Genomic DNA, 15,483 nt, shown 5'->3' on the forward strand with positions numbered 1-15,483 from the left:
GTACGGGTATAAATATAAGTATTTGGCGATACAATAGATAATATAATATACTATGAGTGTAAGAATATGTAAACAGAGTGTGCAAAAGACAATATTATTGTATAAAGTGATGAATTGAGACTTCCTGTATCGTTCCTTAGAGCAGCGGGGTTGAATGAGTCTGTGGCTGAAGCTGCTCCATAGCTTGTCCAGTGTTTTGTGGAGAGGGTGAGACGGATTGTCCATGATTGCCAGCAGTTTTGCCAGCATCCTGTCCTCCACCACCTCCTCCAGGGTGACAAGCTTAGAGCCAACCACAGACTCTGCCTTCCTAATCAGTTTTTTCAGTTTGTTGGCGTCCTTAGCCTTGATGCCCGCACCCCAGGACACCACAGCAAAGAAGATGGTGCTCGCCACAACAGACTTATAAAACATCTGCAGCATCTTGTTGCAGACATTGAAGGACCTGAGCCTCCTCAGGAAATAAAGCCGGCTCAGGCCCTTCTTGTAGACGGTCTCTGTGTTGGTGGACCAGTCCAGTTTATTGTCCAGTGTGACACCTAGATACTTGTATGAAGGGACCAACTCCACAGCCGTCCCACCGATGCAAGCAGGAGAGGGCAGGGGCTTGTTCCTCCTGAAATCCACCACCATCTCCCTCGTCTTCGCCACTTTGAGCTGCATGCGGTTCTCCCCACACCACTTCACAAAGCTGTCAACCAGGTCCCTGTACTCAGCCTCCCCTCCGCCCTCAACACACCCCACAATGGCTGTGTCATCAGAGAACTTCTGCAGATGACACGTCTCCGTGCAGTGCTTAAAGTCAGCAGTGTATGTGGTAAGAGGAAGGGGGACAGCACAGTTCCCTGGGGGGCCCCGATGTTACTGATCAGACGATCAGACACACAGTTCTGTAATCTCACAAACTGCGGTCTGCCCGTAAGATAGTCATCGACCCAAGCGATGAGGGGAGCACTCACCTGCGTGCCCTCCAGTTTGGCCTTCAGCAGTCTGGGCTGGATGGTGTTGAAGGCACTGGAGAAGTCGAAAAACATGATCCGGACTGAGGTGTTGGGTCTGTCCAGGGAGGAGTAAGCCTTCTGCAGCAGGTAGATGATTGCATCATCAACCCCAACATGGGGCTGATATGCAAACTGCAGGGGGTCTTGTGATGGGCACACCAGCGGTCTGAGGTGGACCAGGACCAGTCTTTCCATGACCTTCATGATGTCAGAGGTCAGTGCCACCGGCCTGTAGTCCTCCAGTGCAGCAGGACGTCCTTTTTTGGGCACTGGGACCAGGCAGGATGTTTTCCAGAGCACTGGCACTCTCTGAAGGTGTAGGCTCAGGTTGAAAAGGTGCTGGAGAACTCCACAGAGCTGGCTGGAACATGCCTTCAGCACACGAGGGCTGATGCGGTCCGGCCCCGCAACTTTCCTCGGTTTGAGCCTCTCCAGCTCTCTCCTCACCTGGCTGGCTGTGATGTGGAGTCCAGACTGGGGGGTGGGGGATGTCAGTGGTGGGTTTGAGGGTGGTGCAGAGATGTGTGTGTTGCAGGAGGTGGTGGGGGGCTGTGGGGGATGTGAGGATGTCCTAGGGGTGGGAGGTGTGAAAAGGTCTGTGGTAAAGGCCAGCTGGGGGTGATGGGGTTGGAGTTGAACCTATTGAAGAACGTGTTCAGCTCGTTCGCACGTCGTTCATCCCCAGCTGCTCCCTCTTGAAACCAGTGATCTCCTTCATACCACTCCACACATCCCTGGTGTTGTTTTCCTCCAGTTTGTGCTCCAGTTTTCTTCTGAAGTTGTCCTTGCTCTCCCTGATGCTGCGCTTGAGCTCCTTTTGAACCCGTTTGAGTTCTGCTCTGTCCCGTGATCTAAAGGCCCTCTTCTTCTCGTTGAGAAGGGCCTTCAGGTCGCTTGTAACCCACGGCTTGTTATTTGGGTAACAGCGGACCTCTTTAGTGGGGATGGTGTTATCGATGCAGAACCCAATGTACTCAGAGACACAGTCAGTCAGGCCATCAATGTCCTCACCATGTGGCTCATACAGAGCATCCCAGTCTGTGGCCTCCAGTGCCCCACGCAGTGTTTCCATGGCCTCAGGAGACCATTTCCTCACTGTCCTCACTGTGACTGGGTGCTGCTGAATCACAGGCTTGTATGATGGTGAGAGCAGGACTAGGTTGTGGTCTGACCTGCCCAGTGGTGGCAGGGCAGTGGAGCTGTATGCATCCTTAACATTTGCATACAGCAGGTCCAAAGTCTTATTTTCCCGGGTGGCACATTTGACAAACTGGAAGAAGGTTGGGAGTGTGGATGAGAGGGAAGCATGATTAAAGTCACCTGTGATGATGGCCCGAGCACCTCCGGTGGGAGGCCCTATTGAAATTGTAAGGATTATTCTGAGCGTTTTTCAACATGCTCAAAAAGTTTTAAAAGTTTGCAGTAAATTAGAAAGTGGTGAAAATGTACGTATTCTGGAGTACTCGGAAATGGGCGTGGCAGAATGGCTCAACAGCGCCACCTACGGAAAAGCCCCTCATTTAGCCTTGACTGATCCTCACGAAAATGAGGATTAGTTGTGTATCATGACCAGATGCACAAAAAAGACTCAAGGAGCATTATGAAAAACGCAACAGGAAGCTCGCCATTTTGGCCATATTCCACATTTTTACTTTGATGTACTTGATCGACTTAAAATTTAGACCAGTGTCATCACAACAAGAAGGAGATCTAAAGTTATTGAAAGGGTTAGACTTTTCGTGACACCGTGGCGGTGCGTCAAACTTTGATTACATGCCATCAAAACATGGGCTTCTGTATCTTGGACATATTTGGTCCAATCGAGTGCAAACTAGACATGTAAGACAAGAGTCGCAACCTGAAGACATCTATACAGAAATTGTGACTTAAAATGACAGCGCCCCCTGGTGGCAGCAGGAAATGTCTTGTTTTTGGTACGTCTTACACTTGGATGTATTTCTCCTCATCCACTTTGCAAAACCATGTCAAACTGTGTCAAATGGGTATCAAGATATTGATAATGTAGGCATAAGATTACTGTGACTTTTCATCATGCGGATTATTAATGGCGTGTCATCAAAGTTCATCAGCTCGCCATGACACATGAAATCGCTGTAACTTCCGTGATCATGGTTCCATCGCCCTCAAACTACATTTGTGTATCAACAGCCCCCACTTGAAGATATTCAGATGGTTTTAAGGAATAGGCGTGGCAAAAAACTGACTAGCGCCCTCTAAAGAGGAGCCCCGGCACCACGATTGGTCTACATCTACAAATTGATAGTGACATGTGTCTTTTCATAACAAAGAAATAAGTCTCTTGGATAGATATGCTTAAACAAACAGGAAGCCCGCCATTTTGGATTTAGTGGCCATTTTGGTCATATTCCACAACCGGCTCCGTGTCACGGGGCCACCGGAACATCGTCTTCTTCTCTCCCAGCATAAGAGGAGCTGGCTTGGAAGTTAATTCCACGTTTTTCTTTTGTTTTGGGATCATGTTGAGTCAAATAAATCGTAGTTGTCTTCAAGGCAAATCCTAAGAAACAAGTTCAGGAGCAAAAAACGAGTTCAGGTGCAAGAACAGATTTCAAATAAATCGTAGTTGTCTTCAAGGCAAATCCAAAGACAGACTTCAAAGTTCTGTTGTATCCTTTGATATGAGATTGCTCAGGTTAAAGGAAAAACAAGATTGCTCAGATTAAAGGAAAAACAGAAGTCAGTCATCACTTAACCTGACTTCAACATGCTGTTTGTCCTTTGATATGAGATGCTCAGATTAAAGGAAAACAGAACGTTGAAGTCAGTCGTCACTTAACCGTCAGTTTTAAGTCAGTTTTCCTCTGCTATACATACATACATACATATACTGTATATGCAAACTGGACAAAATATGAAACTATAAGAACATACTAAACCACATAAACTATAAGGAATACAAAATAAATATAATATAATAAAATTGAATATATATTTATTAATTCGATCATATAAATCATCAGTTGTTTACACATAACTTGCATAGAATAAAACAAATTTAAACTTCACAATGCTGTGATTCTTCTAATTAAAGTTTTAATACATGAAAATGAACTGAACTCTTCTGATTTGTAAAGTGTTTTACATTACAGATCATCATTCAAACATACATGTACATTCATATAGTGCATTGTGTTACACTCGCACAGCAATTTGGGGCTCGTGTTTTATTATATCTTTGGCTAAATTATTCCATTTAAAGTTTGCTGAGTTAACTCCAGTATGCTATGTACCCACAAATGTGACTACTATCACTGTGTTACTCTATCTCTGTGTTAAAGTTTACAGTTAGCTCCAGTATGCTATAATGGTTCACTGTGTTACTTTAACACAGTGATAGTAGTCACCTTCGTGGGTACATAGCATACTGGAGCTAACTTTAAACTTTAACACAGTGATATTGGTCACATTTTTAAATTTGGGAATTTATATCTCAAACATAAATGGTTGCAACCCTTTCTGTATACTTTTCAAAATAAAAGCACTCCAGAGTTTCGAATGACTTAATCTGTGAATTTTAATCTGGGGATTTTATTGTGGCACATTTGCAGGGGCGGAAGATGCATGGCTTCATACTGCATAGTGCTTATATTTATGTGAGTATACAGGTATACTTTTATGCAAGGCAATAGTCTTATTTACGGCCATATTCAAATCAAAGACTGTGCTGCAGCAGCAGCTTCTCTGCAAAACATATTGTGGAATTGAGAAGCTAAACATACATTGGAAATTTGTACGGGTGGCTGTGGCTGAGGGGTAGAGTGGTCGTCTAACTTGACGGTCGGCGGTTCGATCCTAAGCACCACTGCATTTTTCAGTATTTTTTTATGAACTGGGCCGTTACAGACATGTATGTGGTTCAGGAGAAGTTTTGCTTTGTTGCACTGCACTGATCGAAGATCTTGTCTCAAAATACATCTTGGGAATGTCATTATACATAAAGAAATGCCTCTAGGGGATGTTGTACCTTTTGTCCAGATTGTGTACATTGTTTCTGAACCCTGCTTTCTCAACTGCATATACCGGCATCTGGTCCATGCAGATGAACTCTGCCACTGCCTTGTTGAGCCTTTTAGCATATTTGGATTATTTGGATTACTTTAAAGATTAAGGTCATAACCAGTTATTTAAGTTTTTACTTTTACATTGATCTGACGCTTCCTGTTGTATACTTTACTTTGAGATTGCGGTAGTTATGGACAGTTTACCAAAATATTAGGCTACTTACTTTGAACTTATACAACAGCGTTTATCAATACACTTCCTTGGTGTGTGTTCTGTGGAGTGCATTCTAGTAATGGAAATAATTATCTACAAAAATCGACATGCCATGATGATTGCCATTACCAATACTGACTCAGTTTAAATCGATGGTTACTGGTGTTAATCTGCATACTTGTGAATGGCTGATTTAAGCAGCTTCGTGGCTAAAGTAAAGTTAATGCTGCTAACGTTAGTTCAAACATTGCGTTAGCATGTTAGCCACATGAGTATATAAGCGCCGATAATGAAAATGTTTACTTATTACGAAATAAATAACACTTGTTCGTATTTGGCTTGGGGTTGGATATGATGTACATATGTTATATATCACATCACTAGCCTGTCATTTTTTGAAGTCGTCATACAGCTCTTGCATGTCTGAATGCAAGGTGTTTTGCAAGGTTCGACGTGTTGCCTCCCTTGGTATGGACAGCTTTGAAACATTTAGTGCAGACGGTCTCATCGTGTCTGTAGTCTTGCCCTCACTGTCTGATGTAACAGAAATATTTGCATATTTTGTGTCTTGCATCGGTTTTGTCTACACACCTTGGAGCGTCGGCGAGAGCATTGCTCATACTTGAACTTTCAGCCATGCATGTCCTGGGTCAGCACTGCAGGCATACCTGCATGTAGTGGAGTAAAGTTTTGTTTAGCACACAGGAAATATACGGCTCTTACTAAAACCCTGTAGATCATAATGGTATCTTAACATGTTAAATGGCTGGGTATCCCGATACCTTTCTACTATCGGGATACCGTGCAACACTTACATAGACAAAGACAAAGATTTCTGGCACCAGTAAATAAATTCAGATTTACTTTTTTCATTTTTCAAGTATCATTAACAGCCTCCACAAACTGTATTGCATTCACTGCTTCTGCTCCAATTATTACAAATGTTGATGAACAGGCCAAATCAGTAGGCAGGCAGGAAATAATAAATTACTTCCTGCCTTTTAATTCCAACCATTCCCTTTCTATCACCAATCCCCTGTCAATGACTTCAACCCTTTACAATGTTAACAACATGACATTTTCCTGACTTTATTTAATAGAAGATATTCCACAAAATATGTTTTACATACTGAAGGTCAACTCCAGATTTTTCATCTGTGTGTTCTGTACGTTGAAGACTTAAAGCATGTTGGTTAGCTCTGAATCCAGACAAAGGGTTTAAAGAGCCATGAATCCTATTCTTGTAATGTCTCATCTTTTTGATACTTTCAACAACACAGAGTTCCACCACTGTGCCGTGCAGTTTTTGTATTTTACAGGGAGAATAAAACAAAAATAAGGCACATTGATCTGAGCGCACCGGTGCACCCCTAGAAGTAGGAATATTTTAAGAATTTCGCACAGGGTGTGATCACTCACAGCTTCTTGCATTATTCAGCTCCTCAAACTGCTTTCTCATCCCTGATATCCTTTTTACAAGCAGCACTTTGTTTGCATCAGACTTAGTAAAATATCTGAGCACCATAAAACCAGGTTGCCTGATCTGCTATTCAGGTTTGTGTTTGGGCTCTGCTGGTTAAAAACATTCATAATAAAGAACCACCTTTGATGAGAGCAATACCATAACAGAGTCAGACTGTGCTTAAGTCTGTATGCTGAACCACTCACAATAAATCCTCCTCACAATACACCAATAAAATAGAATACATTTATTTGCAAATTGGATGCTGGTGGTACCATGTTGCCAGCAGGTATTAGGAAATAAGAACATCATAATGAAATAGCTTCTGCTTGCAGCCCCAAGTGTTATATAAAGCGGCTCACTACTGAGCACAATGAGGGTCAATTCTATTTTTAATGTTACTTGCTCACCTTTTGACAAATTTGTTTAAAGGTGTAGAGAAAAGGTTTCCTACAGCAGCAGCAGGGAGGGCAGCGGAGGAGGCTCTGGCAGGATTTGATGTGATGCCAGCGGGGCACAGAGGAGAGTTTAAACTGCAGAAACAACTGCTCTGAACATCAGACTATTACGGCAAACTTAACAGATGTTGCTGCATTACTGCACAGCACTGCTAAAATCCTGCCTCGAGCACTTTAACTTTATTACACTTCGAATTTGCTTGATGTTTTAAGAATATTTCACCACTCTGTGATATATCAACAGTCAGTTGTGTTCATCCGGGCAAAAGGTGTTAAAATAAGATAATCAAGTTTAATGAGTTAAGTACATTTATTAAAAACATGTTTCATGAAAGTTATTTCGTCTTTTCTATTATGTTTGCTATTGTGACAGCAAATCATTGAAAACTAAATTTCAGTCACATACAGTGCCTCAATGAAGAATGATCACAAATCAATCACAGCTTTAGGCCACACAGCGTTTCACATTAGAATAGTTTTTAGAGGGACACAGCTTGTGACTGCTCATACAGTTATCTACCAATATGTGGAACCAACTGGACTGGGGTGCAAGAGGCTGTAGAGACACTAACCATCACTTTGAAAGGTTTTCAAACCCTGTCTGTTAACGCCTCACGTTGTCAGTCAGTGCTTAGTTTTATGTTCCCATTTTGCTTTAGTTCCTACCTGTAGGTTTCATGCAGAACTAATTACTGCAGAACTAGTGTTTCCCCCATTGAGCAATGCAATCTGCTACACTTAGCGGCAAGAGGGTAAAACAACGCAAAAAGCTCTCTGTCAAAGTTGAGAAATAAAAGATAAAAATGTTTTCAACAAGAAGAAAGAAGACAATGAAGAGACAATCTCATTTTTCCTAAAGACCTCTCTCTGTATTTGGATGCTATCATACTTCCCTTAGTTCTGACCAGTCTCCCGGTCCCTGCTGCTGAGAAGATCCTCCATAGCATGATGCCGCCTTTAAACTTTTTCATTATGGTAATGATTTTACCCTGACCTTTTGACATTTTACTTTACTCTGACCCCAAATAACCAGTGTGAAAAATGTCTTGAACCACAATTTGTCTGATAACTAGATGCTCAAAAGTCTTTAGTCTGCTCCCTAAATTACAATGTGAAACCAATAATAACCAGATCAATTGTATAGGCTTCAAGAAAGACATTGACCTTGGTCTGGACTATGGTCCGGACTTTCAAGTGGGACAAGCCCTTAGATATGATTGTACACCCTAGCCCTGATCAATGCATCACCATAATTACATCAGAAAGGTCTGCAGAGTTCTTCGGATTTCACGATTAGTTTTTTTTTAATACTGACATTCAGTGTAAATTGTGAGTCCTCATATACAGGTTTGTGTCTTTCAGACTTTGTCCAGTCAATCCAGTTTTCAAATTGGTCTTCAGTCGAGTTCTACACACATCTTAATGATAAATTAAATTAACAGGATACAATTGACAACAACTTGGACTCACACAGCGAACTATCTGAACAATTTAATTCATTTGCTGGTTCTAATGACATATTTCCACTGTGTCATCACTGAGTATAGATTGGCTGATCATTATAAATACGTGTATCTGTCGTCCCCCTTGCTCTTCGCAGCTTTTAGCCTCATTGTTTAGTTTTTTTTTATCAATTACCAATGTGTCCACTGGTCATACTGGGCTGCAAATTAGAACCATAATAATGTGTTTGACAGATGGCAATTCTCTGCTAATATAAGTCATCCATGACTTAAGATTACTCTTCACATGGTGAAAAATGACTTGATAGACAGGAGGCAGCTGACATCACCTCTTTACGCACCACTGACGGTTTGGCTCTTGCTCGAGCACAGCGAAATCAGCACACATTCCTGAACGTTGAAATATAAGTGATGAACATACGAAGGAAAAATCAATCAGTTGCAGACAAGGTGCCAGATTCAACACATTTTTTACTTATCAGGCTAATCAACTTAATCAGGAGCAAGGCTGCAGCTCTGTATCACCAACCATCTGCTGGCGTGCTGTGTGTGCCATTACCGTCTCCTCCACCCACGTCTCAGCAGGCACACCACCCATCAATCACAATCTGTTTCTCTCGCTCACTCTGTCATGATTAAGGCCCTCTGCACCATCACAGGCTAATTATTAATGAGGGGGTAAATGCAATGGGATATATGACTGGACAAAAAGATGACATCTGCTCATCTGCCTTCTCCTGCTACATTTAGGTTGGAAGGGAAGGGTGGAAAATATGAGTCTCCTGCTTGAAAATGACTGTCACAGGGCAGCTGGTAAAAATGTTTATAGAGTAATTACTCCTGGTCAGATCTAAATGCAGACTTTACTGCATTAAAGAAAAAAAATCTGAAATGCACAATAGCCTATGCATAGACGAGTAAACTAAGCAGAGCTCTAAGCCGTATCCTGAAATGCACTTCTCTAAAAATGTAATTATGCTTGGAAGTAATCACACATTTCTAGCAGACTCGCTGTCATTTTTAATTTGTGTTGAAGGAATGAACAAGGACAATGTCTTTCTTTTCTTCGTTGGAATTCTTTGAGACAAGGATTTGCTCTTCAACATCTATCAGTTCCAGCTCCAACACGATCCACTTGGATCCACTTGGATCCACTTAGTTCAGAAAAACTCGCCATTGTTCTGAATGCTCGGCCCCCTGCATAGGCTACATGCGTACTTACGTAGTAGCCACGATGCAGAAGCATGAAAGTGTTGTCAAGAGACATTTCTGTCAGGGTCAAATAATTCTAATAACATTATACCATTATCTCAAGTCAGTGTCAGAAGCGACATTAGGTTAAGTTTGAGTTAATTGTCCTACTTGTCTGGGTAATTGTTGTTGATGATAAAATAGCTGAAATATCTTATCTGTGGCCAGCATCATTACTATCATCATTGTAGTGGAAATCGATCATATTAACATTTTTCAATTCCCTAAAGTCGGTTTGAAAAACTAAATTCAGGCCAAGAAGTAGCAGAACTAAACACATTTTGCAGCTAATACTGCAAATTGTACAACGGTATGATGTTTAGTTTTAAATGCATTGCACTGTTTTGCCCTTGCTCTCTTTTCTAATCGCCAACTGTTGAGATTGCTGCCAGATGTAAATGAAAGTACTTGTGATTCATAAATCATTGTCCAGCTACAGAGTTAATATCAGGTGGAAATTAAACCATGGAGTCCCTTTAAAGGCTATTATAATTGAGGAATATATGGTAATATTATTACATATACAAATTTCAATAATTTGCTCTATGAGAGTTTTGACAAAGTCTGTAATACGCCAAAATAAAATTTCCTCTATAGATGACCAGCCAATGAGAGATTATTCAGGAGGTACATTTTTGGAAAACTGTAAGTAAACTGTGAAACATGAGAAAGAATGAGACATCTTTTGTTCAACGAAGCTCCGCTCAGCAGGATCATCAATATTTAGTATTGCATTTCCCCGTTCTTTCTGTATTCAAATTTATGCAGTCAATTCAAAATTCCATAATAAGATAATATACACAAGTTACTATTTTCTTTTTTCCAAACAAAACCAGTTCTGTGTCATCACCATCTCAAGTCTGAAAGACAAATAAGAAAGTTTGCAAAAATCATCTAGTGAGTTGCTGACATCATCACTGATAAACAAATAAGCTTCATCACTTTACAATCAGCTTTATATAGTAACTTCTATTGTGAATGTTACAATTTTGTCACCTGAATCGCTAGCGGCCAACACCACTTTTTTGCCAATACAGATTTTTCATGATTAACATCTACATTTTAAACATTAATTAAAAAATATTAATTAGCCTTTTTCTTTGCTCTTCATTATCATGCACATAACGGAAAGAGGTTTCAAATAACCTGGTATACGACATATGTCATGGGGCGGTTCTTTAGCGGAGCGCAAACAAGAGGTTTTAAGTAAATTCTCCTTTCTTCTGCATCCAGACCTTTTTCAGACCATCATTGTCGGAGTTTCAGCTCAGAGCTGCAGCACAACTCTGCTAAAACCTCACGAATGTGTGGGCAAATCTCTGAAAAGTGGGTGTTGTAAACTCAACTCTGAAATCAAAGACTGCAATAGGAGTGCAGGTGTGCAACCTGCATTTCTAAATAAAAATTCACCTTTCATTTTAAGGTTTCAACCCTGGTAAACAAACTGATGCACTTGGAAAATATGGATAAATTTGAATCGTTAAAAATGTGTCTGAGCATAATGTTAGCAGAAATGGGATTTCTTTTTTCAGAAATCAAAACATTACGGAAGCCTTGGCTGCATCACTGATCTGCCGCGTCTCACGCATGTCTGTAGTTCAAACAGGGAGCTTGTCTGCTACATACCTTTGTTTACTGCAAAACCTTTTTTATTAGATTTTGAACTTTCAAAAATAACCTTTCCCAATGTATTTTTGCTTCAGAATATGACATCAAAAATGTATCCCATAAAAAGTGTTGTCTAATATCCCACATTGATGAATACATTTCCAAACTTTGTTTACAGCGACCATATTTTTTCCACATTCCAACATCAGAGAACATGAACACTAGCCTGGATGCCAGGCGAACTTAGCCCCGCCCACAACATTTGAGGTCGGGAAGTTCGGTCTGGAGTCGCTCCGTTGAGGAGAAATTATCCCCGACCGGGCCAATCAGATTGTCAGGGCGGGCTTTATACGATGATGGACAGATGATCAATGGTAACGTAATCAACCACATCATCAAAGTGCCCTTGGGTTGAATTTGATCATTTATATCATATAAAATATGTCATCAATATCGTTTTAAATCGTTTTACAGTGTGTTTCCTGGTGCGATACGCTCGCGTCTAGTGCAAAAAATAGACTCGCTGCACGGCTTTGTGCCGGTCACACCGGAGGCTGAAGCACCGCGCTGCGCCAAGGCTGCCTCGCGGTGCTTCAGCCTCCCGTGTGACCGGCACAAAGTTTTAACATGGGAGTTAATGGGAGCCAGCTGTAATTTAAGGCTTGGCGCTGCGCTGAAGCGTCCGGTGTGAACCCGGCGTTAGTAAATAACTCACAATGCGTTGCTTAGCATACGTCACATACTACGTTGCTCTGATTGGTTGTAGGTCTATCCAATTGAGCGAAGAGGAATTGTATTTCCTGGTCAGTTGAAACACGCCCCATAATCACAGCCCAATAGAGCGGTCTCAGACTCACATTCTGACTAGAATTGTGAGTCTGACAACGTCAGGCTACATGAACCAAAGTTTTCCACAGCTTCACATAATGGGAAATAGGACAGTGTGCGAATACACCGTCAATCTTCGATCCTTTGACTGACACAGTTTTACATGTACCTGACTACCTGAATGAAAACATCTTTGATTATTTTCAATTTATTTCACCTGATTCGAGGTGAGAAAACCTGAAAGAGCAGCACAGTAAAGGCTCAGTTCAGTAAAACTGCATGAGCTGAGGACTGCACCTTACAAAGTGTTTGATACTGGAATGCATTAAACTAAACAGTTATCTAGAAAGAAATGTAACACTGAGGAAGTAGCATGTGGTGAAAATTACTGGAACATTTGGGGATTCTTTACCTCCATGACGAGATGAGTAACTGTGCCATTTTGGCTCATAAGCACCGCAAAGGAGGTATTCCTAAAGTCATTGTTGAGATGTATTCACTGACCTGGAGAAAGGAGTGGGGGAGGTGACAGGTGTTTACTCAGCCCTGCTCAGCACAATGAGGAAGTTACATGTCTGCCGTACAGAGAAGCAAAGCACCATACACTGCCTCCTGCTGTTTACACTGTCTCGAAGTGTATTACAAAAAAAAGATACAAATAATGGTCATTAATAATTATGGTTACTAAATTGCTGCCTATGTGGAAGGGCATTGCTACATTTGTTGGGTTTTGCTCAGGGCCAGCTCAGTTGAGAGTTATCATTGAAAATAGGTCAGATCCTAACTGGAGAATGAGAGGAGCTTCAACATACGACCAGAGCTATGACATATTACCTTTAAAATGGAGCATAATTGGGGCTCCCTAAATTCAAATAACATCAGTGAAGTACCATGTGCATATCCATAAAAGACACAACATGTCTTTATTGCATGGCAACAACTGAAATTCAAACGAGAGCTCATTAACAGTAGGTTGAGAACACTACCCGAGGGCAAAGACAGGTTTGTAGTACAATGATGTTTACCCAATCAGGGCGTGGGTGTGAACATACCGACCCATGTGACAGCACCGTAGCATATGTTACCTTCACATGTCTAATAAGACGAAGCTTCCCGAGCACAGATGGATGGCGTGTGAAGCCGAGAATTAAATCAAAGCTTCCACTCATGCAAATCCTCAACGCACGCGGCACGCACATGGAAGTCTTAATAACTTGTGATCTGCACTTTAGACGCCATGTTAGTTTTGTGGTAAAATAAGTCGAATGTTCTGAAGCATGCGAGCACAAACGAATGGTCTTGGAAGCTCCACTTGCTTCACACTGAGCTGGAGGCAAAGACTCAGACGTGCAGCACATGAATCCTTTGTATAGCACCTGTTTGTATGGCGGGTGACTCGCTGGCCGACACCCTCACATTTACCTTTTTATTACTGATAAACAGCATGTGAACTAACACAAGTCACCTTCTCCGTGCTGCACTGCCGCCGTGGCCTTTCATGTATTACAGTCATGCTGAGGCAGGCTGGATTGTCCCTCTGATGTCACTGCATAAACAAACTGTCACACACCTCCCTCCTGTGTGTCTGCATTTTGCATGTGGCAAGGGGAAGGGAACCAGCAGACTTTGCATGTGGCAAGGGGAAGGGAACCAGCAGACTTTGCTGGCAGACACATGTAGAGAGTAAAAGTATGAAGCATGAAACGACTCAATATCCAGGGTGAATCCTTCAGCAGAGCCCTTCACAGTGTGTAATGCTGTGGTGCGTGAGGCGTTCACAGCTCTCACGGAAACTCTTCAGGACACATGCACCAGAAGATCTAGTAAACTAGCCTGTTGCTCTGATTTGAAATGAGTCGATTGTCCTGCTGAAATTACAGCAGAGTACACGCTGAAGGGGTGCTTGCGGTTCACCCGAGTCCAGCAGAGGGCAGCATTAGTTATCATCAGGGGCTGACTCGTCAAAAGTCAAAGGTAAAAATATGGTAAAACAAACAGACAACCTTAAGTTTATACTTTTAAGATTATATACAGAACAAGCAAGGATTCAAATTCTGAGAGCACTGAAGGAGTAATAACATAAAACAAAATTCACTGGCTTATAGGGGATGGTTGTATGATTTTTATACACTTACTTTATTTAGCAAGTCAGATGTTTCAGATTTCTGGTTGGGACTTGGACTCAGAAACTGATGAGGAAGCTGTTAAGAAGCCAGAAGCTATCTGGCAGCAGCCATGACAGACATTTTTTAACAATTTAAACTGTCTCCTGTTGACTATCAGCTTTGGAGAGACACTACTATTAATTATACTTTCTGTTACATTTCATTATTTGCTCATAGTAAATTCTTGTTAAGACCGATTCTTGAAGGCATAGTTTATCATATAAAATTGTCCATTTGCCGAACAATCCACCACTTAAACTTGCAGTCAAGTACACATCTGAGTAGAGCGCTGAACAGGAGTGCACCTCCGGGCACTGTACACAGACGGGAAAGTGTTTAAATATGAAAGATTGTCATGGCAGCCAATGGCCTGTGCCAGTGGCACTAAACTTCACCCATGGTTCTATTGTCAAGCTGAATAAGACAGTTGATTGTTTTTCATTTTGTCATCGGTAAAAGATAAAAGCTCCTTTCCACCTTCTCATGAAAAATAATGACTGTTAATATTGACAAGCTATGCTGTTTAACACTTTTAACTCAATACACCTCTTCATTTGGTGTCCTGTGTTGGGAATTGATTTCAATCTGCCGTAGTTGATCCATGTCATAATACATCAGAGTACGTTTAGGCATTTAAAATCATTCATTTAAATAAATCATTGAATAAAGTGAATAAATGCAGATTGACAGGTTGATGGATTCGTCCTGAGAACAGTGGCACCGTGTACTCAGTGTGCAGCCTGGTGGAGGTACTTCCTGAGAGTTCACGTCCACAGATGCACTTGGTGACAGATGGTGGGTATCAGACAGATTGTGGTGTGTTTGCCCTCTCCACTGGGGCTAAGGCAAAAGAAAATATCACCTATATGAATGATGGAAAAACATCACTCATTTTTCTTTCTGTTTTTGCATATGCTCGTCTGTGTTTCCTTATTTTTTCCCCTTAGTGCATGACCTTAGCTTGAGAACATACAAGACATGTGGGACCGC

The sequence above is a fragment of the Platichthys flesus genome, chromosome 3 (assembly GCF_949316205.1).
Source record: "Platichthys flesus chromosome 3, fPlaFle2.1, whole genome shotgun sequence".
NCBI classification, from domain to species: domain Eukaryota; kingdom Metazoa; phylum Chordata; class Actinopteri; order Pleuronectiformes; family Pleuronectidae; genus Platichthys; species Platichthys flesus.